General features: G+C 44.6%; 1 protein-coding gene across 2 annotated transcripts in view; it reads right to left on the reverse strand.

The window, feature by feature from the left end:
• The window catches only part of LOC115396433 (neurocalcin-delta A), a 61,062-nt gene that overhangs the window by 23,262 nt on the left and 12,685 nt on the right, over nucleotides 1-25,115 (reverse strand). The window contains exons 1-2 of one of the 2 annotated variants that reach the window (XM_030102310.1): nucleotides 19,888-19,907; nucleotides 4,666-5,015 (exon numbers count right to left, since the gene is read on the reverse strand). The gene's annotated coding sequence lies outside the window, so the exon portion shown is untranslated. Of the gene's footprint in view, nucleotides 1-4,665; nucleotides 5,016-19,887; nucleotides 19,953-25,115 lie in introns of those variants that run through there. The other variant, XM_030102311.1, reaches the window with a different exon arrangement.

Here is a 25,115-nt window from a genome sequence, read left to right on the forward strand (position 1 = left end):
TTTCAGCTGCCCTCCACTGTGGCGAGGCTCCTGCTGAATGACCTCTGACCCCTCCATAAAGGAGTCCTTTGGAAAGCGACAAAGGGCCGGGCTGACCAGCTGTCTCTCTCTGGAAACCATGGACGTGCATCTGTCTGAAGGAGGAAGAGATGGAAACTCTGCCGACCCACTGCTCCCTTTTTTGTTTAACTTCCTCCACCTTATCCATCAGTTCTATTAAAAACTCATCTTCCCAGCTCTGCAGTTTGTTAAAATCATTTCATTTCCACAGCTCTGCTTCATATCATCCTTCTGAATGTACCTTTTTTCCACTCTTCAAATATTCCTCGGCCGCAGTCACACACTAAACGTCTTCGTTCAGTTCAGGGTTTCAGGGCGCTGGAGCCGAACTTATTGAGACTGGACCAAATCAAGGTTTTCCAAGTTTTCTCAATAAAACAGTCATTACTTCCTGCCTAGCTTGTCTTGACACCCTTTCTGTCGCTCACCGCTCGTGTTTGCCGACAGGACGACATTACAGGGTAAATAACGGTTGGTCAGTGTTGTCTTTCCTTCCATAACAAGTCATTTGAAAAATACTGTTCTTATCCCAATCCGAAAACACCGGCTAATGAATGCATGACACCTCGGTCCAGCGCCGTGTTGCTATGACAGTCAGTGAGTAAGCGGCGTTAACCCCGAGTGACCCGCTGATTCAGACCGCCGCTCCGGGACGCAGGCCAGCGTGGCGGTCCTGATCCGGTGTGTGTTTTGGCCTTTCAGGTGAGAGCGTGGTGTAAATGTCACGACGATCACACTGACTGGTGTTTCCACGCAGCACCTGCTCCGTCGGTGAAGTTTGAGTGTAAGCAGCGTGAGAAAGTGTGTGAGCTGCGTACGTATCGCTGCACACCCGGCGAGCCGGCCGTTCTCTCCTCGCAGAGCGGTGCTCTCGCAGAGCGGCTGTTTATGAGCGAGGGCCCGCATTTAAAAACTGCCTCCGCTTCAGATCGAAGCCACGTGCGGCGCGCAGCCGGCAATTAGGCCGCCAAAACTGCAGTTTCGTTCCGTTTAAGACAAACTCCGCCGAGCCGCTGGCCACAAGTGGGCGTGTGAAACTATACGTGAAAACGAGCGAGTGCGTTGAGGAATCACACACCGAAGGACGTGACGTGCTAACAGTGTTTCTGTACTTTCATTTTCAGCATAATTTAAAACCAGCTTTACAGACTTTGCATGACTTCAGCATCATTTAGCCATAACATAACATCATAACCAACATCAGTCTGACACACGTGATTAAAGCTGAGCTCACATCCTCGGCAGTCACGCTACAGTCTGTCTCCGCTCTTCATTATCTGAACGGATGGAAAACTGATTAGAAGTGAAAGAGCATCTTGTGGTTTGCCCTTTGACCTCCATCCTCAACAAATTGATTTAAGATCTAATGAGCCTAAACAGGCAGTGCACAATGAAAAAGATTAACACTTAAAACCATCAATAATGGATGGGAGAGGCTATTTCCTGGAAAATGTGTGTAATTGTTTGTAATTTGTTTTGGTCTGGACTGACATCACCAGAGTAAGACATGCGTAACAATGAGATTCCAGCCACTGTAAAACAACAGTCTTGATTTAATTGGGAGATCTTGTGAGGCTCACAGATCTCTACAGCATTTCTTCATCAGGCTTCAGAGCTCAACAGATTTTGGCAGAATCGGACTGCGAGAGTCAGAAATACTCTGTAATCATCATCCGGGCCTCATGTGGAAGCTCAGATTTGATTTTCATGGTTTCTTTTGAAGGACGGACTGAAGATTTGTCAGGGCTTCACCTTTCATTTCTCCTCTCATCTCCAGATGAATGGTGTCCTCAGTGTTTCTGTGACGAACCGTTTCTTTTTATTCGTTTAAGATATGAGATCAGCATTAAAGCCACGATTAAATAATGCTCTGCTGGATGTATTAAGCGATAAGATACAAGCGCTCTCATTAAACCGTTTAAAGACATCAAGCACAGAGTCGCACACTCTTTGATTTCGTGGTGGTGTCCTGAAATTGCTCCGCCGCTCGCTCCAACACTTACTTTTAACACTCCATAATGAAGTGAGAGGAATCCAGACAGGGGAAGCATCTCACTGCCTCCCCGAGTGTCTGGCTCGTATCTGGAAGTGTATTTCTCACTAAGACTGCTTCTCATTCCCTCTGTTTCAGTCTGCTCTCTCAGCCTCTGCTCATAAATCAAAAGTTACATAAACTGCCTTCAAGTGAGTTTCCACCAGAGTTACATGAGCCTCCCCGAAGCACAGCACAGGAAGTGATAGAAGCGGAGCAGCCAAGCCCGCCCGAGCCGCAATTAAACGCTGCTTTACCGCCGCTTTAAACAAATGTGGGCATAAACACCCCGTGCAGGTGTCTCAGCGCTTTTCAGGACGCCGAAAAGAGGTTGAACGCACTTCTACCAACACACAGCTGCCTGAAATGCTCCACAGCCACATGCATTAGGTAAACATACACACACACCTGGACTCATCAATCATTTTAGCATTCGTGTGTGTAGCAACCAGCAATGGAGTCTAATAACTTATTAATTTTAGCAAATATCTAATGTACTAATACGATAATAAATTGAGAATAATGGAATAAAATTGTTCGATACAAAACTAAATCTAGAGGAAAGTGTCACTCTGGGTTTAAAAACCCACTGTAAAGACTGGTTGTGATAATGATGCATTTTCACTTGAAACTTTCTCGTGTAATCAGGGAATTAGTACAATATTATATATCACACAGCAAACTTTATGTACAGTATGGCTCGTCGTGAAAATGGCATAGTTTGTATCCGCATAAGAGGAGAGCCACTGCTCCACTGCTCCTTGAAATAATGTGAGAAACAAGCAATAAAACACAAATTCTCCTGGAAACTTCCCATGTGAAACGACTAAAACAAAGGACTGATATGCAGCTGAAGCCTACGGCTCAAGGACCTGCTGACAGGACCATGTTTCAAATGCAAATAAGACAACTTTTTTTAGTTGTTATATTTGCATTTCAGGAAAATCGTTCTGAAAATGATGTTCTTTACCACGGGTAAGGTAGAAAGGTAGAAGCATTGAAAACAACGCAGTGAGCATGCCTGGCTCGTGCTGTTGGTTTTTTTTGTAATGAAAGCACACACATACACACAGAGAACATTAACAATGAGAGAACACAGTGATTCGAATAGGCAGACGACCATGTTGGATTGTTAGTTGACTTTAAACTCTAAAACTACCAGGTTGAGGAGAATATAAACTTGGAGTTGCTATTGTCCATCTAGAGGAACTGTGGTGTGCACGCGCAGCAGCAGCATTTCAAAAAGTTGCTTTTTCCCCGGTTTCCATGGAGATTGAGCGTTTTTAAGAAGCTGCTTTCAATGGTTACGAGCAGCGTTGTGGTATAAACACACCGCAAAATGCTGAGAAAAATATCAGCTTTCACTTGAAAACGAAGAAGCTGGGTGGGTGATCACAGCTTTTCTAGAGATATGAGGACGGAAACGTGTGCATCAGGAGGAAAATGGTTCCCACAACAAATGGCTGTGCACATTTACTTAAGCCGAGTGTGTGTGTGTGTGTGTGTGTGTGGCTGCAGCCTGTGCCAGTGTAAGCAGGTCTTACTGTTCATGCAGTGAGGCAGGAATTAAAAAAAGAACTGTTTCACATCTTTGTGAACTCGAACAGCTCATGACAGCAGCACTGTCATTAATCGGCTCGGATCGGCTCAGCAGATGCTAATTTCCAGCCTGAACTTTTGCACAGCTGTGTTGAATGTAATCAGATGGGCTCATGAGGACATAATGACAGCGACCTGTTATGTGTTGCTGGCCGGCGTCCACTTCATTAAGCCGCAGGAGGGGGGCGCTGGCGAGGAGAGGACGACCCAATGAGAGGAAAGTCTCACAGCCGATGAGTTCAAGAGAGGGGAGATGGCTTGCAGGAGAGCCGCAGGATCCACATTTCCCTCCCTTTTCCACCCTATTTGGGCTAAATGCAAGCTGGCATGCTTTTGTTAGAGGCATGCCGGGAGGTGGGGGTGTGTGTGGGGGGGCAGTCGGGGGAGAAGGGAGGCTGTCCTCACGCCAGGCGGCTATCATGAAAATTCCACTTGGCGGGGGAAAAAAATGCACTTCCATCATCAGGTTATTGATTGGCTTTCAGCATTCCTCCAGGTTGCAACCGTCACATTTCTGCTCTGCATAGCTCTGAGGTTTTCCCATCCCCTCGGAAGCAGCTGCCACCTGCCCCCCCTTCATCCTCCTCCTCTCCAGCCCACACCACCGCCGCTTGGCGAGGAGAAGCCATGTGGGGCTGCACATCGCACCGCGCCTCCCAGTGCTTGTGCTCTGGCTTGTTATCGGGCGGGCTGAGGGGAGGAAGAGGTCCGCTCTTTCAGACCAGTGGTCTCCTTGAAAAAAAAAAACCCCTGCACACATCACGGTTTCTGCTCCGGCTAACAAAGTTCCCACGCACAAACTTCCCCCTTTGCACAAGTATGCCACTCACGCCTGAAACACTAATAATCATTAAAACGCTTCTTCATCCAGCTTCAACTTGCTGCACAACCCTTCTGGAAGCAACCACCGGCCGCTAAAGCACACAATACACACACACACACACACACAAAAGAGAAAACAACAGGAGGCTTACCTCACTTTGTACAAGCTGTTCAGCAGTCCATCACCCAGCACTTTCTCTCTAGGCTAAGTTTGAGGCAGCGGCAGCAGCAGCAGGAGGAGGAAGAGAAGAAGCAACAGGCGAGAAGAAAAGAATAGCAGCACAAATAACTGAAGATGAGGGGGGGCAGAAGAGCCGAGAGAGGAGACGACGAAGAGAGAGCGAGAGAGGAGGGGGAGATGGACTGAAGCAGAGCTAACGGGGACTGTCAGACTCCCAGAGTCTCCTCGTCTGAGCTGGAGGTTTATTCAAAGCCTGCAAACTAACTGGCTCCTCGGCTGCCTGCCGCCCCGGCCTGACGTCAGCACGGTCACATGACCCCGCTGTGGTGTGGAGGGGAAATGAGAAGGGGAGGGGAGACCAGAGCGAGGGAGGGGGGAAGCACAGAGAGGGAGAGAGAGAGAGAGAGACAGAGACAGAGAAGCCTGTGTTGCCGTGGTAACAGGCACACTGCACCACAATGATTTCAATAGGTCATCTGACACAAACACACACACACAGACAGACACACACATTCTTGAATGCGGAGAAATTGTTCAAGGATGGAGTCAGAAAATCAAAAAGAAAGAGAAGTGGAATCAGAAAGTCGCCGAAAAATCAATAAAAGCAAATAAATGAAAAATCAGAAGCAAAAACCGGAGTGTGCATTAATCTGCACGTCTGAATCACTGCTTTAAGGTAACGGCGTTAGTCTCTAGTGTAGACTTTTCTATCAGATCCATGAAGGTTCACGCTCCTGCGGTGGATTTGACAGCTGGTTTCCGTCATCAGCAGTGGACTTCCCAAAACGACTCCAGTGATTAACTCAACTCATGACTAATAGAAGAACTGTGCAGATCTGCAAAACAGACAGCTAAAATAAGCTATAAGAACAACTTTCAGGACTTTAGGGAAGTGGGGGAAAGGCAACTCTGGTTTTGATTGTATTTATATATTTTTTAAAACTAAGAGCCAGATGTGATGAATAAAATGATCAATACATTAATACAAGTACGGCCCTGGAGTTATTTTAATCTTTAGTCTTTTCCTGTTTAGCTTGTCTCTTGATTCTCACATTAAGGTCTGCTTTTTTTGGCAAACAAAATCATGTCCACGGCACTGATATCAAATATCAATACATAAATTAAATACTATCAGACTGGACTACTGTTATTCTCTATTACTATGATGTTAAAAAAAAAAAAAACAGTTTCAGTTTCAGGGAGGGAGGTCGACAGTCTTTAAGGTTAGTCTCTCCAACAAAGATCCCAGTTAGAGCTGGTTCAGGACACTCTGGATCATTCTGTAGTGAAGCTGCTACAGGTTTAGACTGCTGAGAGACCTTAGAGACCTTTAATGTACTGAACTTCTTCATTTTCTCAACCTCCATACTCTGATGTTTCACTGGCTGCGTCCAAAAATCCTCCGTGTAATCGGAATGTAAAGTGAAGCTGATTGTAAATGTGTCATATCAACACCTGAGTGGATCCGCTTCACTCCAATTGGCTTAAATGTTGGATCTGATGGAAGAGGTCGTCTACCTAGAGCAGGGGTGGGGAATCCTGGTCCTGGAGGGCCGCAGACCTGCATGTTTTCCAATGTCTCCCTGCTTCAACACAGCTGATTGCAATGAGGCTCGTTATCTGGCTTTCTGCTGGACTTCGCCATGAATCTTGATTCGATTCAGGTGTGTGCAAACGCCACTAGGCGGCAGATCGTGTTGTCGGGGTGGATTATTCGCTCTGTACATCCACTCCTTCATACGTAGAGTCACATAAGAACGGGTCCAGAAAACAGGAAGCAGGAATTAGGAAAGTCAAAAACAAGCAGAAGAATTGGACAGTGGTCAACACTTGTTGAGAGGCAAGATGGCCGCAAATTGCACAATAGCACGTTGTTGAAGGAGGTCCTTGATAGACTGCCGGCGGACACCCTGCGACCGGCGGGCGCTCCCTACAACACCGCTGCACAGCCAGTGGCGGCTCGCTACACAACAACGGTGCTCTGAGCCACCGAAAACTCCACTTCCTGGTGTTAGGACTCCCAGACCAGTCCACATTCTCCTGGACTTGATAGATCTAGAGTTAACAGTCCCCATAACAACAATCCAATTTGAGGACTGCTTTTCTCTATTCATCTTTTAAAAAACTGAAATGGACTAAAACTGAACGGTCACTGTTGAGCTGAATGGTCCCGATTCCTTTTGGCAACACGTGTTTGTGCAAAGGCTGGCATATCTACCGACCTGCCACCCCAAGTGGATTTGAGGTTGCATGACATGCCAAGCCCAAAACAAGACAAATACCAGTCTCACGTCAGAGCGGCGAACACGAAGGTACCAGTCACCAGGCTGCGGGCTTAGCATAAACACCACGTCCAGAGGTCACAAAATCCACCTACGTGCACCTGTACAGCCCACGAGTTAGCGTGTTAATACCATTAACCTCACAACCTCACAGTGAGGGGAGGGCACAGGACACTGCTAACCAAAGAACAAAGTCTTCATGTTCTGGTCTCTCTAGGTGGAGCAGGGGCAGTGTAGTGGATTTGGAACCAAACAGCCAGAATTCATAACAAGCTATGAAATTCAAGTTAAGAGAAAAATTTAGAGCCAAATTGCTGATTTAATCTCCTTTGTTCTCTGCTCAGACGGAGGGGTTGTGTTTACTGCAGAGAGAAAATCAAACGTCGACACTTACAGGCTATAAATGGATTATCAATCTCAGTTAGCAACTGTAATTACAGCACACACACACAGTGATCTGTGACAGGAGATAGAGAGTTCAGCCCCATCCAGCAGCACTGGCAGATAATCCAGGAATCCCTCTGATCAGCTGCGAGAACAACCTGGGGTAAAACTGATCATTGTTGAGTCACGTGTAGCTGCTTATCAATGGCTCTTCATCAAAGAAACCCTGGTCTAGTATCGTATCATCTCTCACCATTAATGTGTTTTCACATAATTATTCCACTATTCATCTCCAAATTTAATTAGTGTGGAGATTAGGATGAGGGTTAACCCTAACAGATGTACATTTAAAAAAAAATGTACTGTATTCATGTACTTTGAATGAGTGGTGGATGTGGCGTCATAAATACGTTATTATTATGGCAAAGACCATCATGCTTACCGGACATTATCTTTAACTTCTGCGCTATATTTACATTTTATTCTTTGAATAAACGTTTGAATGTTTTTTGATTGTGCATATTAAAGGACACCGAATTGTCATGTTGCTGCATTGTGGTTTACAAATGAAGCTGCCTCGACTTGTCTAACCTATGAAACGTACAGCATCCTGTCAGGTTACCCTGCAGCTTTTCTCACTACAGGCCATTTTCTTGGAATTATCCAATGTAGTGTCTTGTGGCACGGCGCACAGAAGCTCGGGATGTAAACAACTACTGCAAGCCGTTTAAATGGCTACCGCGGCCCACAATGCACTAGCCTTTAGAGACCAATAGTCGTTTTTGGTGGCCAAGATTGGTTTTTAGTCAAAAATGGCATCCTGGTGACCATTTAAATCGAGCGCTGATACCTTACAATCATTGACAACAGGAATACTCGAACATTCGACAGATGATCAAGTTATTACTGTGACAATTACCAGGAGAATCTCGACTGGGAGTCACGACACTCTGGAGTCTGTCCACCTACTGAGCATGTGCAGAAGAACTATTTACTACTGCTGTGGTGCGTACATGTAGCAGCAACGATTCCGCCATTTGCACAGCAATGTTTTCAAAAAGTTGCACCCTGCGAGCTGTTTTCAAACTTTTGCCTTTTCAGTGGCTCCGGGCAGCATTGTTGCGCAAATAGACTTCCTAAACTAGGAAAGTTTTGCATGTTTAGTCGAAAACATTGTGTAAACAGAGCCTAAAAATCATATCCCTGGTTTTTACTACTGCCCTTGATGAATTTTATTTATTCAACCGAAGCAGGGAAAAGTCTTGGCGTCTCGTGTGCACAGAGTTTTAGCATTTTGAAAGAAGCAGTGTGTTCAGATAATCTGGTCTGGAGCAGTCATGCAACACACAATAGCACAAAACACGGCCTCCTTATCCCATCCTCCACACGCCCAAGCTGCGAGTATGAACGGCTTCGGTCTGATTAGATTCGTTTGAATAGCATCTGCTGGCCAGTTGAATGGAGAACAGTGGGGCCCACTTCAGGGTTGGGAAGTCTGGAGCGTCGGGGCGGGGGTGGGGGGCGGGGGGCGGGAGGGCTGGGGTTGGGGTTGAGGTCAGCCAAGTGAAAACCACCCCCCACCGGACCGCTGCGAGTGAGGGTATGCAGCGCCGAGAGGGAGGTGTGTATGGACGAAGATCGAAGGGAGAGGCGGCTCAATAAAGCCTGCGGCGAGGACGGGCACGACGGAGGAGCCGGACGGACACACAAAGCGCTCAGGTGACGCAAGACACCGAAAGCAGAGAGGCAGGTGGGTAAAAGCGAGAAGCGCGAGTCCCGGGATCAGCGGGCTGCCCGACGACGCCTCGAGGTGAACAAGTGGTCTTTGAGAAAAGGTCCTCGGTGCTGTATACAAGCTGTCTCTGCAGGATGCTGGGCAGCGATCGATGGTGCATTCACTGGCAGCACTTCACCACACTCCATGTCAATTTCAGAGAAAACATACATTTGGTGCCGCAACCAACCTTATGTGACCTTTATGAAGAGGCTTTTCACTGCTTTTAGACCTTGAGCAGCACCTCTTTGATGCATGTAACGAGTTCCAATGTGTGTGTGTGTGTGTGTGTGTGTGTGTGTGTGTGTGTGTGTGTGTGTGTGTTCGGATGTAGGGTGGGTAACAGGCACTAGAGGGAATTCCTTCCTCCTGCAGCCTCAGGAAGCAACAGCATGGGCGGAAGAGAAAACAACTTCTCTTTCCAAGGCAAACCCTTCAGAAGTTGTTCCTTTGGAAACGGAAACACTCGCCTGCAGCACTGAGTCAGTGGCTGAGGGCCTGTTCCGAAGAACTCCATGATTGTTTGCGCTGTGTTACCGAAACTGTCTGAAGACCGACGAGAAACTAAAGTTAGGCATGAAACAATAGAGGCCCCTTAAATGGAACATAAATAAGAAATTGTGAGGAAACGCTGAAGAAAGCCTGCTGCCCACGGGCGTGATGGATGGCTTTGTGTGCAGTGGGAGCTTGAACCAGCTGGCCGAAGCTGTGTCACACAGCTGAGATTTTAATCTCAGCGGCTGGAGGTGATAGATAACATCAGATTAGAAATTGGATTGTGAGCTATCAAGGGAGGGAGGCCTGCAACCTGTTAACAAGATTGGAAACTGACAGCAGTAATAAAGTTTCACCTGTCAACCACATTACGGGCATATTTTTACCTTCCTAGCAACAGAACCAAGACACAAAGCACACGGTGGACAATCAGCCGTCAGAGATTAGAGGCTAACGACAATGAAGTGGTTCAACGGGAATCAACACTGACACAATCTCAGCTCATGTGGAAAGCAGTTATTTTGGTTCACTGTGCAAAAATTACAAAAGTATCCCGTGACCTGTAGCACACACAAAATCGGTCTGTATATACAGGAAGTGGAATAATGAATACATGAACATGCATCTAAAACACGTTTTATTATCAGCCAAGTGGCACAATACATGATGAACAAATGTATGCAAATAACCAGATATTTTTATACCCATCCATGCTCAAACATTTGAAAATAGGTTTATTTAGATGACCGTAAAGTGGTAATTAAAGCCCCATTTTCACAGCAACGTTTTCAAGAGAAACTTTCGTAGTGCTTTAGGGGATGTTTATTCAACAATGGTGCTCCGATCCACTGAAAATACAACTTTTTACAAATGTTCCATGTCTGTCTCCACCTGAAGCGGAGTCTAAAGTCCTTCTGGGCTGTTGCAGGACTGTTTTTAGTTGTAATGACATGTCTGTCCTGCAGGGGTCAAAAAGTTTTGGGGGTCAGAAGGATTTTCATTTGATCATAACATCACAAAGAGGCAAACAGGTTTACAGTTAATGATTGTTATTTCACAGTTTTGCAATAAAGTCTATAAAAATGAATCACACAAAGGTCCGAGATTAAGTCAAAATGACACAAATAACAAGTGACACATTTGAAAAATTGCAAATCAAAAACCACGTACAGGGATGGTGTTTCCGAAAAGCAAGATTTTCTAACACAAACTTGAGGTGTCAAAAACATTGATGAAAAAGAGATAACAGGACTACAAGTACAAGACAAAGGGAGTACAGTGTGGGGGTGGGCTCGCCTTGGAAAACGACTCTAATGATAGTAGATCTTTGAATCGCAAGACCTTGCAAATGGCTGTCATTATGCCGGAGGCACACACACACTTCACATGACAGCTGAAACCTCCAGGCGTCCCGCTGCTGAGCTACACTGCCCACAGAGCGCACCAGCGTTTTCACACGTAGTACAACCACCTAGCCTCACTTCATGTTGAAAACACCACTCAGTGTGAGGAAGAGCCTTTCTGAAAGCATTAGGAGCATTAAGAAACTCCCAACACCAATGATTATAGAGGCACCAGACAGTATACAGCAGAGTCTGTACCATGCTCTTCTCCTTTATTATGATCACAATAATCATCAATAGACTATAAAAAAAAATAAATAAATGAAGTCATGTTATGTAATTTTAATTATATATTGTGAGATTATTATTCACCTATTCGGAGTGAGACCTGAATTCACAGAGGTGAAGCTGAGTCTTATAATTAGTGAAATGGAAATGACCTGACGCGTCTCGGGTCAAATCAGAGCGTGCGGCGTTCAGTCCCTGGTAACAATGACTCTGTGAGGATGTTACACAGCTGGTGGGTAGAATGAGAGCAGCAAAATCAAACATCTTTGTGGATTTATTATTCAGTCTGCAGGACAAGTACAGTTTGTACAGTTTGACAGAAGACTGATTTCCCAGCAGGAAGTGACCATGAACGCCTCACTGGAACAAGTTGGCACCGCCAAGAGTCTTGTTCAGACAACAACGTGAAAATGCATCATCATAGCGGTCATAGTTCTGTTTCCACCGCTGAAGTGACGGCAGGTCCACTTCAGTGTAACGTGAAAACATAAGTTGAGGGGGAAACATTTGGATCTGAAAATGAATATCCAGACAAAACAACGGCCAAGTAGTCTGATATTCAGGTCCAACTCTAGTAAACAGACACCCAAAGCATCGTGTAAACTGGGTATAATGGTCGGTTAATGTTTTACCGCTGAGAAACTGTCATGCACCCGTCAGCCACTAGTCGGAGCTACTGAGCAATTTCCGTTGAACCAGAGGAGTGTGGATCACCACTGCAAGATCGGCACTGTCATAAGTTTTAGTACACTAATGGTAACCTCCAGAATACTGGAGTCAGCAGCGTCTGAAGCCTGGTTTGGTCATTTCAATATTGGGATTAAAGGGTTCAAACAACTCCTGTTGCACACATTTCATTCTGAGGGGAATTCAAAACTCCTAAATATAAACTGTGGCACATTTTGACTGTTTTCTGAGCCTTTCATTTGTGGAGTAATTAATGAATCTTATTAGTCTCATGAAAAATCTCCACTCAGCCTGAAGGTTTGAAGAGGAAGAGCAATTTCAGCAGTCTCATGTCTATGACCTGCTTCTCTGGGCAAAAAAAGGATCTCATGAAATCTGAGCTCAACTGAGGATACACCGATGGCACTTTTAAAGGACAACTACAGGTACTAACAGGTAGTCACTGGCAGATACCGAATGCTGGTACGAGTACTTTTTAAATGCCATGAGCCAAAAACTCTGTTGTTTGAATTATCTTGTTTGTCTTTCTCATTCATTTGAAAGAGTCTCCAAGCCGTGGACATCACTCAGAAGCAGGACCTGTGAACCCCTCTCACTGTCTGACGGGACTCCAGATCTTGAAGGTTAGGGCCTGGTGAGCTCCTCCCAGGTCTGGGACGCTGGGTAGCGCCCTGCAGTGGCTGAACACACATGGTGTGCAGAGCAAAAGAGCTCGAGCAGCCTAATCCTGACCTGCAGATTAACTGGTACTTACGCAACAACTTATTTCTTTCACAAAGTGTATTTTTAGATAATCCATTTGAGAAAATTAGTTTGAAATAAGTACAAGAGAAGCTTTGTTTCAGATACTCCAGACAAGAATGAATGAATGAAAGTCATCAAGGAAAATGATCTGGAGGATCAGTATGTGTTGACAGAGGTTGTTGCGTTCCAGAGTCACACCGGTTTCAGGTGTAATTCTGCAGAACTGTGTGTGTTGCTTCGCCCTGCGGGAGGAACGGTTTGGCAGAGCGTCTCCGTCTTGGTGGGACGGCGGTGAGGAGCAGAACGCGGCGTGGCACAATTACGAGCGTCGCATTTCTGTGCCAGCGAAAACACGTCCACGGACCGGCAGAGGCCCGGACGCCAAGCGTCTCCCACACACGCACACCATATGGTTGTTGATGTGACAATGCCCGGTCCTGAGAGGAGAGGAGAGGAGAGGGAAGACATGAAAACAAATCTCCTCCTGGCGTGTTACGTAACGGCAGAGCATGGGGTGGGCGAGCCGATGCACCTCGCTGAACAGGCTAATCCAACGCACCGCGGCGCCTGCCAGGAGCGGTGACGACAGCGTCTTAGACGTCTCTGTTGTTGTGTAATGAGACCGGTTATCACGATGCGCGCTAATCCAGCCTGCGAACTTCAAAAATAAAGGAAACAACCATCTGTTGCTTCGCTGGAGAAACATACAGGATAAGAGGATGAAACGCTGCACGGACGCATCTCCGTCCGTTCTACTGAGGCCGAGCGATGCTGAAGGAGGAGTAGTGTTAAAATAAAGAGTGTGATGGGAAATTACACAGCCTTCATTTCATCTGCTGCTACTAAATTAACAGGTAGAGAAGGAGGTGCAACTAAGGTTTCAGCTTTAGAATCTATCAACCCATATGTTATGCACATTTTAAGTGCAGCAATTCATCAAGAGAATATTGCAAATATTGAAAACGCCACTTGCAGTTTTAAAAGATATACTTGCTTTCCAACTTCTGCGCACATTTATGAGACAGATCTGTTTAATATACACGATCACGACACATGGCCAGCTTCATGAGAAGAGGAGAGATACGGAGATTAATGGAAAGGTTACTTTCCTTTCTAATCTGACATAAATGAAGCTGAATGCACTGGCAGCAGAAAGTGATGAGATTTTAATGGGAGAAAAAACTGATCATTATCCATCTTATATTAATGGTTCTCTCCTTCACCTGTGTGCGACCTTCTCGGCCTGACATCCTGCTAGAGAAGCTTAAAACATTTTTTTATGGACCTATTCATACACATGACTTTTCCCATACGCCTCAGTGAGGGAGAACATGTGTATCGTAAGGGCAGATGGTTAGTTTAATCTGTATCAAGTCATCTCAGGATTAAAAAAGGTGGGATTAATGCCAAACGAAATTACATACTGTGGTTTTACAGTTGGAACAGAGCTAACATTTACATAAACAAGTTGAAACAGGTTATGTGAGTTGTATCACGGGAGAAAAGTTGTGATTGGCTTTACTCTGCAAGACATATCCAAACCTCTGGCCAACTGCAGTGAGTGAACAACTGTCAATCGACTCCTGGTAACGATCGAGGATCTATTTCCTCAAATGGTTCTGCGCACGCGTGACGAGGGTCTGGAACTGAACAGTGCTTTTCCAATAACGTGTGATAACACTGACTACTCCATCATCTGGATCACATGCAGAGACCCGTTTCATTTCTTACTAACAACCGATACTGAGTGGAAGAGGTCAGTGTCTACCGAGTACTGTTTGCAGCGAGCATACAGGTGGATTTATTACATAATAACAGCATCCACAACCAGAACAACTGAAAATTACATTGTTTTCAGCATTTTTGCCATTTGAACGGACATAATTTTCAAAAACACTGCAGTGTAAATGTGAAGGTGTGTTTTCAATAAAGTATTTTCGTGTAAACGTGGCCTCAGTATTAGCTACACTGCCTGAAAATAAGTATAGTGTTACTTTGTTAATCGTTTATTAATTTAGTAATATTAATTGAATGTGATAAAATGGCGTGTTGCTTCATAGAACATTTTTCACAGTCGATGAACTCAACGTGACTTTTCAAAGTGTTTTTGGTTCTTTTGAAGTCATGTTATTGACTTTCGACGTGAATAAAATTATGCTTAAGCCCAAAAACAAAAACCAAAGTTTTGTCATGTTTCAGCTCCTGTTTACCTGACAATGTTTCCAGTGGAAAAGAGTCGTTTCAGAAAGGTTTTGTGTTTATATGACAACATTTTGAAAACATTATCTGCTTTCACGGAAATAGCCGAAACAAAAGGATGTAGTTTTCATGTTGGGCCACTAGTCGGCACTGTTGGTTATTTATGATGAAAAGAACAGATCCACATCAACGCAGAGAACACTACGCTACAAACATTAAAGAGGAAATATGATGATTTCTCAGACAGGTCAGATACAGTCGTACCCATTTTCTGAACCATGTGGGTCTTTCCTTCATTAGCGGGAGATCATATATTGGCAAAGGTGAACAAGCACAAAAACGTTTTTGGTGCTGCTGTCCTTTTTTAAACCATCCATCGGTTCTACATGTTTGTGTTTTCGATCTTCTGTTGGCCTTCTCAAAGTGTATAAAGACAGAACTGCACAGCCAATTACCGATCGACAATATCGACCAGCCCTGCCCTTTTGTTGACGAGCATTTTTAAAAAAGTTCCACCTTGGAAACTGTTCTCAAAAAATTGCGGTTTCAGTGACTCTGAGCACCACTGCTGTGTAGAAGGATGCCAAAAACGCCCCAAATGGCATAAACAAAATGGCATAAACGGGGCCAGAGTTACCAGAAACATCTGTCATTCTCACCTGTGATGCTGCTCGACAATCTCACCCACAAAAATCAACAGTGTTACATTAAAATCTTTATTCAAACTACTGGTCTCATAGAGATAGTCAATGCTGAATGTCCCTGGTCTCAGCAGTGTTGTTATAACATGACTCTAATAGTGTCTGACTCGACCTTTTAATGAGTTCTAAACTCAAAGTGCCAAAAAGAACCTTATTTTCTTTTCTAGCTGTGGAGGAACAGGAAATTGAGAGCGGGAAAAAAAAAAAAAAAACCAACAACAAAGATTTGTTATACAATCAGCAAAGTGTCTCAAGAGTTACTCAACAGCATTACAACCCACTCCATCCTCCGTGATTCAGGAACTATAAACAGAAGGCAGGGGAAGAGACCGATGACCGGCCCGCGCCATCATTGTTTTTTTTCCCAATGGCAGATGGCAAGCTGGACGCAGAAAGAGGATTAACCACAGCCCCCCCTTCTCCATCGCCGTCTTATCAGAAAGCAGCAGGTTGGGAGTTAGGAGGAAGAAAAAGACACGTCGCCAACCCCCCATGACTCATTGAGGTCCCCTGCTCACTGCTTACCGAAGGACACACACAATCGATGCAGACACACACACGCACACAAACACGTATACTCCCACACCTGCATCAGTAATATTGCACAGAAATAGAGCTCTTGGTTCTGCATATTGACGGCTGTCTGCTGGTGCAGTGGGGGGGGCGGGGGGGGGGGGGGGGGGGGGGGGGGCAGATGAGTCTTGCCTATCAAATGTCAAACTCAATCAAACTCAAGGAATTCTCTCCTCACAGCAGCGGCGGCGACGGCCCCATTATTTTTACTGGCTGAGAACTCGCTGTGAGTCACAGTTTATTTTCTTTTTTTCCAACTTTGGACAATAAAACTGACACATACAGACAGAAAAAAAAAGATGATATAACATAGCTAAATCTGTTTTCCAGCCTACAGTTGCTTTGGAAAAACACTTAACTGGAAACATATTAATTAGTTGTTGTCACATATATTATGTGTGATTCTGCTTCTCTTGATATTTTCACAAGTTTCATATCTCAGTGTGCAGGCAGCGGCTTTACATTTGCATCAGATCTGCACGGACAGGAGACTAAGTATGCCATTAAAAGTTCAGGAAACATGTGCATGTAGCCCATTATGAGCCTGTCAGTGATGCATCTGCAGCACAGAATGGATTTTATACAATGGGGTCCTGAAATAGAGCACAAACCAGCAGCTGCAGACGCATCAGGTAAAGGAGGGAAAATGTGCATTTCGCTCCATGTCTGGAAACATCATAGCAACCAGTGAGAAAGAGAAACTGCTATAAGCACTATGAGGTCCCCGAGGAGTGACCCCCGACCCCTCGCCACGGACTACTGTGTGCCGACTAAAATGCACTGCGATTGGAAATCATTTTTGTTTGCTCTATAGGGAGCGCGTCTCTAAGGACTGCTGGTATGCAGGGTCTTTCTCTGATGGCTCCATCCATCTCAAGGCGACATAATGCCGCAAAGCAATATAGACTGCAACGAAAATAAACCGTATCCACTGCTTCCTCCTGCTCCTCTGAGGGAACCAAGCCGCTCCCAGACTCACCGAGAGGGATGATCCAAACCCAGAAATGAGGAATCTGAGTATGAAATAAGAGAAATCTGCACGGTTCACCCAAGACTGAGTGAAAAGGCTGATCCGCAGCGTGGAGGCTGTGATTGCTGAGACCTATTTACCTCCGGTAAACAATCTTCAACTGGACGTAACCAGCATGGCTCAATCTGCGGCTCTTAATGGCCTAAAGGGCATTACTTATTCTATCAGTCCAGCAAGCTCTCTAGGAACAAGGTCCCCTGAAGGGCTTTAAAATCAATGGGTAAACTAATGGGAAGCCAGAGCAGCGAGGACAACGTAACGCTGAGGGGATCCAACCTTTTAGTTAAGAGTTTAGTTTAGTTTAGACGACTGAACGACGCGTGCCGCAATAACAGGTTAGCATCGACCACGACCGGCCGAGCAGATTGTACCTGACGGACGCAGAGACAAAAGACTTTACATCCAGATATTTAATAGAATCCTCAAAGACTAACTGGGTATGGGAGACACTACTCTCTTCTTTAATAAAGCTTCAAACCAGGTTTGACTGGATTGGCGCTGATAATGTGTGTTGATCTCCTTCAAGAACGGTGAATGTCAGCAGTGACTGCTGCAGTCTCAAAGGGGGTATTATAGCATGAGGCTACAATCGTGTTTTTGCTGCCATCTCCACCAGAACATGTCATTAAATCTTAAAATAATACATCAGTCTCTGCTGCGGTGAAAGGCCTGCTGGGAGGCAGCGGCTGTCAGAGAGGCTGAGGTAATTCTAGCGTGCCTAACCTTTATTAAGTCAAGCCGGACCTCGCAGAGCGGGAGAGACCCTTCAACAACAGCCCCAACTCACAAAAATACACACATTCTCAAACAGAGACATGAAGATCAACTAAAAGTGAAGAGGGGTTCAGTGGAAACTCTCTAAAAGCATCCATTTCACAGATGCAGAACATCAACCAAAGTCCACGAACAAACGGTCCTTTAACACTAGACCCTGAAGAACAAGAGGCCGCTTTAGCAGCTCATAAATTTCCCCAAAAACACATCTTGTTCTTGTCAAACTTTGGCTTCTTGTATTGTAGAAACACAATGTATCATATTAATAAGTGCCTGAGCTGAACTGCTGAGGAAAGAACTTCATTACTTCTCCAATATGAAAAAAACAGTGCATGAAGTTAAACCCCATTAATCGGCGCTCGTCACAATCAGAAACACTTGACAATGTCTACGTTGATAAGCTCGTACTGTCCCGGTCTGTGGGGATAACTCATCATGAGTTCAGATTTCCACACATCCTAAAGAGTGGTTTTCTGTGGTGTGATATCTTCTCTCAGTCCTCCTTGCAGCGTCGGTTTTGGTGCATCCATCGCTGGATTCCCTTCAGAGGGAGGTGTGGGGACAGCCAAGGGCCAAAGGGGATGTTTGAGCTCCTCTGCTCTCCTTAATGGCACTCCAGTCCCATGTGGCCTTCACATCACATGCTCAGGGTGACAATCGATCGTGCCTCCATCACAACGCCGCTCTGCGACACCGTCTTTAAAAAAACGGCCCGACAACCGAACCGTCCACCCGTTACACTGCAGCATCAAGCCTAACGCTCAGAGCGAGACTATCCCTTTAAAACACTGGATCCGGTGCCGCTGAGAGGCTGAATGTAAGTGGGTTTAACCAGTATATGTGTCACGTTATCCAATAACACTTGACACACTAGAGTTTCTAAAGGCTTATCCGTCCGAACCATCAACGGTTATCACACCAAACGCTCCCAGTGAAACCGCTCTATTTCAGGAAAGCTCTTCAAGAAATCCAGAGGGAAGTTCAGAGGTTAAACTGACTCCGAGTGACATGAAGTGTGAGTGTGTGAGGCGCAGTGAGCAGGCTGGCCCCGTTTCCAGCGGCGGGGCTCTGAAGGGGACGAGCTGCAGCTGCCTCCTCCTCAGTCCGAGAGCCCACCGCCGACATGCATGCAGCACACAGCGCGGGCCATTTATCTCTTTTAATGTTAGGAACACAAACACGCACGCACAACTCACTCACGCATGCGTGTGTGTGGGACTGCACACGGTCGGCCATGTTTGGAGGGATGCGGGGGCCTGGGAACGGTGTGGAAATCACACTGGGCTTCCTCTGGCTCATCCCGGAGTCATGGGAAACAGCGGGGCAGGCGCACACTGTGCCATGGCCACGCTGCATGTCAGACCACAGCACGGGTGTCAAACATAGGGCCCGTGGGCCAAAACCGGAGAAAATATAGGCATTTTCATCAGGTATACTCCACACCACAACAAAGAGAAGTTCAGATTTAAAGGTAATAACCTGTAACAATATTTTACCGGTCAAGGCGAGACTGGGTTGCATGGCCCCTGAACTAAAATGTGTTTGACACACCTGAGCTAGAGTCTGTCTTCCACATTGATCTTCTCTCCTAAATACATGCTAAACCTCCAAATAAGCCTCACTGAATCACTGTTTCCTATTTTTAGTGTTTTACAAGAAGTAAATCTCATACCTTCAGGATGTCAGTTGTTAAAATGAGCATTGTGTTGGCAGGAACTGACATCTGGTTTATGTCTGAAAGCAAGACCTGCTACAGGGCAAACGTCTTTAACTCTGGCATTAAACATTTCAAGTCACCCCGTAAAAAAGTCTAAATTCGCACGAGACAGCCGGAGCCAATAACGATGAGCGATAATTGCCCCACATGTTAGTCTGCCCCGCGTGACTTCATGGAGACCACATTAGGAATCTGTACAAACCTTTGGGGTCTTCGTGTGAGTTCACAGGTCGGCTTCTGTCTTCCAGACCACACACTCACTGGGAACTGTGAAGAAAAAAGAAGTTTTCTTTATTGTAATATCCATTCTAACTTCAACCCAGTCAAAAACATTAGAGGTGTTGTGGCACGACAGTGTTTCGATTCCATCTGAACTGAAAGGGATAATAAACGGCACAACAAACACTAAAACCAAGTCAACGAGTCTGTGCTTTCTCATTAATTTTTAGATTCAAATATTGATTTCCCAAAGCATTAGCAAGGATCTCCCTCCACTTCAGGTGTTCTGTAACACAGTTACCGTTTGTTATCCTGATTTCTTGGCTGATTTCTCCTGATGAACACTTAAACTTGGTTTCTTTGCAGAAATGTTTGAGTTATCGCTATAAAAAATGCTCATGCAGAAATATATAACTAATTCTGGAAGGATTTTGGAAATGGCATCCTGGTTGAAAATGAGGGTACATCTAAAATATACCTGTTTTATAAGGACATTGAGCACCTGCACCACCTACTGTGGTCAATATAATTCTATTTTAATAAACACAACACTGAACATTCATCAAACCATTTCAACAATTCAGCCATAAATTCACATCACTGTGGAGTGAGAGCTAATGCTACTTGTCTCAGGTTTTACGGCTTTATCTTGACGTTACTCCATAAACACGGCAGCGATGCTGCCGTCTCCACCAATCACAGCTCATTCTGCTGTTTTGGGAATGTCTGAGTTTAAAACAGCCCTGGAGGAAAGCCCTGGATCACCATATTCATCCACTGAGAAATTTACACACAAAAGGCGCTTTTAAGGCGAAACAACATGGTCCTGTCACATGAAGCCGTGTCTTATCAGTCTGCCAGAGAACACGGCTACTGTACGTTTCACAGAGAAATTGCGTAATTAACTGGGAATTACTGGAATTATACAGGCTTTCCGAGCCGTCTATTTTTAGAGTGGTGTAGGAAACTGAGCTGGACAAATCCCAAAGCTCAGATCTCATTTCAGAAAAAAAAAACTAAACAAAACAAACAAAGTGTCTAAACTCACAGTAAGTCCAGGACAGCTGGGTGCAGCTTGATAGAAGCTCAAACAATTACAGCATGTCGGGCTGAAATACTGCCAACTGACTTTTTTCCCATAACTTTCAGTGATTCTGCCATTTCCGTGGAAAAGGTGATGGATTTCAAAATGATCTGAAAAGACGATGTCTTTTAACGGACTCAAGATTAAAATTAAATTATTAAAACTTGTATTTATAAATCATATTTTGCCATCCTTTTGAAAAAATCTTTCTGAAAAATTAAACTTTCTGAATGTTTAGAAAAGGATTTGCATGGTTGTAAAAAAATATTTACATTTTTCACATAAAACAGAACTTTATCCTGTTCGCAAATGCGAAATACAAAACTGTGAGGAAGACGAACTGATTTAATTAGGCAATATCATCTAGTGTTGTCTGTATACTCCAGGCGCCAACCTCTGAACATAAAACATGAAGATAATACGGAAGTGCAAAAAAGCTGTAATTCTGGGGTAATTCCAGCAGGGGGCGATGATGTTGGTTTCAAAAAGAGCCCCGGTCTCATTGGAACCCATTCAAAAATGCAGATTTCAGAGTGCAAATAAACATAAAGCGCCCGGTTTCAGAACATGTTTTGGTCTCTATCACTAGTTTCTACAACCGTGCTGCTTCACCAGACTCTGATTTCCATAAAAATCATCTGTTGATTTTATATTACGAGTTGAAGTTTTGCATGAATCGCCCTATCACAGCGCCTCCTCTGTCCACGTGATGTGGTCACGTGACGGGCTGGACTAATCACATTTATATCAGATTTCAAATGTTCCATATGGAGACGTCCTGCTGGACTCGCTGAAGTCTTCAGAACGGGATTTCAGAACGCTATGGGTGACGTCACGAAAGCTCTATCCATTATATTAACGATCTATGGTATACACAGACGCCTGATGTTCATACTCCATGTCTTCTTCAAATTACAGCGCCACCTAAAGCTTGGTATATGTACTACATCATATTGAGTCGCAGTCATGGCGTCGAGTAGACGCAGGTACTTCCTGCACCAATGCTGTGTGGATCGGAAACCATTGGGGAACGACTGGGGTAGAGATATGTTTGGCTCAAATTTGGCGAACGTTCACACATCTTACAGCACTGGCGTCACACACCATTCAAGAAGAGAAGAGCAGATGATAGCAGGTGTGGAGAGCATGAGGTGTTCACATCATTGACCAGTGAGTGACAGCTCAATACGATGCTCCTCACACCAACACTGACTGCCCTCTCAGTAATCACCATACAGAATGATCAGCTTTCTGACAGTCGGCATCATTTTGATCTTGTTAGGTTTACTCGAACATAGTGGCAAAGATTTTACATGGCGCGGTAATGGTAACACAACGAAAAGACAAATGTTTGATGTCTCAGAAAGTTTCCAAATGGCCTCCACATCAAAACAGGCTGGTAATGTTATCTTTAAATAATACATACAATCTTTATTGTTTTTGCAGGCATTTTATCTGTTTAATTGAAAAATGGAATTGGCTGGTAATCAGAATTTTTCATCTCTAATAGTTTAATTTTCCCCCTGAAAATCCATATCAGCCAGGCTCTACTTAATTCATTTGTCACCATCTTTTGAGGAAGAATCTTACTTCAACACACCTTATCACATTAATTACAGCACAGCATTCAGCTTCGTCAAAACTTTAATGTTCTTTTATCAGCTGCAACACTGTTTACGAACAATCTAAATGAAATCTGACTTTTCATGATAAAGATTGTATTAGTATCGCCATTGTAGCCAGTTAAACGTGAAACTGAATCTCTATTTGCATTCTTAATTTACACTTTAACAGCAAAAAAAGGCAGCGCTCAAGAGTACAGAGATAGTGGACAGAGTCATGTAGACTAGACCAGCATAACCAGCCGAGCGATAAAGACGAGGAAAGCATAACCAGCTAGTGAGTGATGAAGATTATACCAGCTTAACCAGCTCGTGTGTGATGCACACTTGATGTAACAGTTGAAGCATCTTCCACTCTGTGATTTCCCAGTTGAAACGTTGAAGGCGATTTGCTGAATCGTGTCTGTATGATATAACATTCAGAATTTTCTCCACCAAGGGCCTCGGCCAGGAGGTTATGTTTTCAGTAGAGGTTGTCTGTCAGCAACATTACTCAAAAAGTTATGAACAGATTATGTTGAAATTTTCAGAAACCATCCAAAATGGGACTAGGGACAAGTGACTGGATTTTGGGAGCGATCCAGATTGGTGGTGGTGGGAGCTGTTTGGTGGAGATCTGCATCTTATGGAGAAATTGAAGGCAATAATTCGGTCACCAGAGTTGCATGGTCCATGAGCATGATGACATCTCGATCGATCTGCTGAGAGAAAATAAAATTATAGACCATGAGTTGAGTTTTTTCTCACGTGCATAAATACCACTATCTAGTTCAAACAACTACTACCCGGTGTAGACCGGTGGAACTGAGGCTCTCATCTCTCACTCAGTCGCTCTACAGTTAAAGCAGACAGTAACAGCAGTCAGCACAGCAGCAGATCACTAAATTATCAGGACAAAATGAAAAAACCTTGATGGGCTCAGGGATTATTGTCCGGTAGATCATTCATTTAAGCCAATACACATGCTACGAGCAAATAAGCGTCTGCAGTTAGCTTCCAGCTATTTGACATTTTTACAAACGCCAAGTACAAAACAGCGATCGTTTTCACTCACCTTCTCCTCCGTTGAGGACACTGCTTCTTCAGGAACTCCCTCTCCAGTAAACACTCTGTCCAGTCCACGATCGACGGTCCACATGTAGCTGCTCATCTGTTCCTACAGCTCAGTAGCCCTCCGGAATAGATCCCTTACAGGCACCCATACTTCTGACTTTAAAAGTCAGAATTCTGAGAAAAAAGTCAGAACTTAGATTTTTTTTTTTTTTTCCAGTGGCCCTAATCCTCTTCAATAACCGGGAAAAAAAATTATCAGAAACTTCAGTCAAAAGGAACTCAGTGTGATCTTAAAGTCTCTGGAAAACAACGTTACACACTCAAATAGCAGCAACTGTTTCGCAGTAAGTTCATTAAAGTTCCAAGGTCTCATTAAAAAATACTAAATATTTTAGTATCAGAAGGCAAATATACTCTAACAAAGCCCACGAGTCAATCCGGCAGGGTTTTTTCCCGCACATTGTTCGCTCTGTGAGCGAGGAGTGTTTTGCTCTGCCAGTATGAGTCCAGTCCATTAAAGTGTCTTCCTGTTGGGTGTTTGGAGCCGGGGAAAGTCTGAGGAAAGCTGCCTTCCGTTTTGCAGGAACTGAGGAAAAGAGCGGCTCCTTGGGTTCCTGTCCTCTCACTTCCCTGGACTCCATCAAACTGCTCGGCTCGTCTGGCTCAGCCGGGGCTGGAAGCCTCAAACGCTGCATGTGTGTGAGAATTTCTTCACATAATTTGTTGTTGTGGAAAAACTAAAGTACTAGCCTTTATTGTTGGTGGATATTTGAATGTCTGCAACAGTAAAGTGAGATCAGAGGACATTTTCCAGAATGTTACAGTGACGGTGTGAAGTGGTCTATCCTGAGGGAAAAGCCCAGACAGAAGCCTCCATCTGTGTCTCCTGCAGCGAGGAGCTTCAGCTGTACGATTGTGTGTTTTGTAAGATAAATACAAACACACATGTTTGGAGATTCTTTGCTTATGCTGTAAAATGTTGATCTGGTTGTAAACATTTCAGCTCTGGAATCTTATCACCACTGGTGAAGAGAGCGTTCAGGAATTTGTGCCTCAAATAACAGAAAACAAATCACAAAATAACGATTACTTCAAGCCAGTGACGCCTACAAATCAAGGAGCATTATTTCTCCTGGGTCTGTGCGAGCTGCTTCGGCTCCCGGCAGGTTTAATAGCCTCACGACTGAAAGCAGAACCGCTGGTGTGTGTTATGTTTCCACTCACACACAAACGTATGTAGGAACACTACAGACTGTCCCGGACTTCGGCATATTTCACACACCATTTGTGACTAAAACAAACATGATTGACCCAGTGGTTGGCCTGTCTGATGACCATGTATGGAAAACAACTTCTGGCACGAAAACAAACTCACTCCGAGGAGAGGAAAATGAGAAAAGCGTGAAAACAAAACTAATAATAGCATTTAAAAAAAAAAAAATCGACAAAGGG

The sequence above is a fragment of the Salarias fasciatus genome, chromosome 11 (genome assembly GCF_902148845.1).
Source record: "Salarias fasciatus chromosome 11, fSalaFa1.1, whole genome shotgun sequence".
In the NCBI taxonomy this organism is placed as follows: Eukaryota; Metazoa; Chordata; class Actinopteri; order Blenniiformes; family Blenniidae; genus Salarias; species Salarias fasciatus.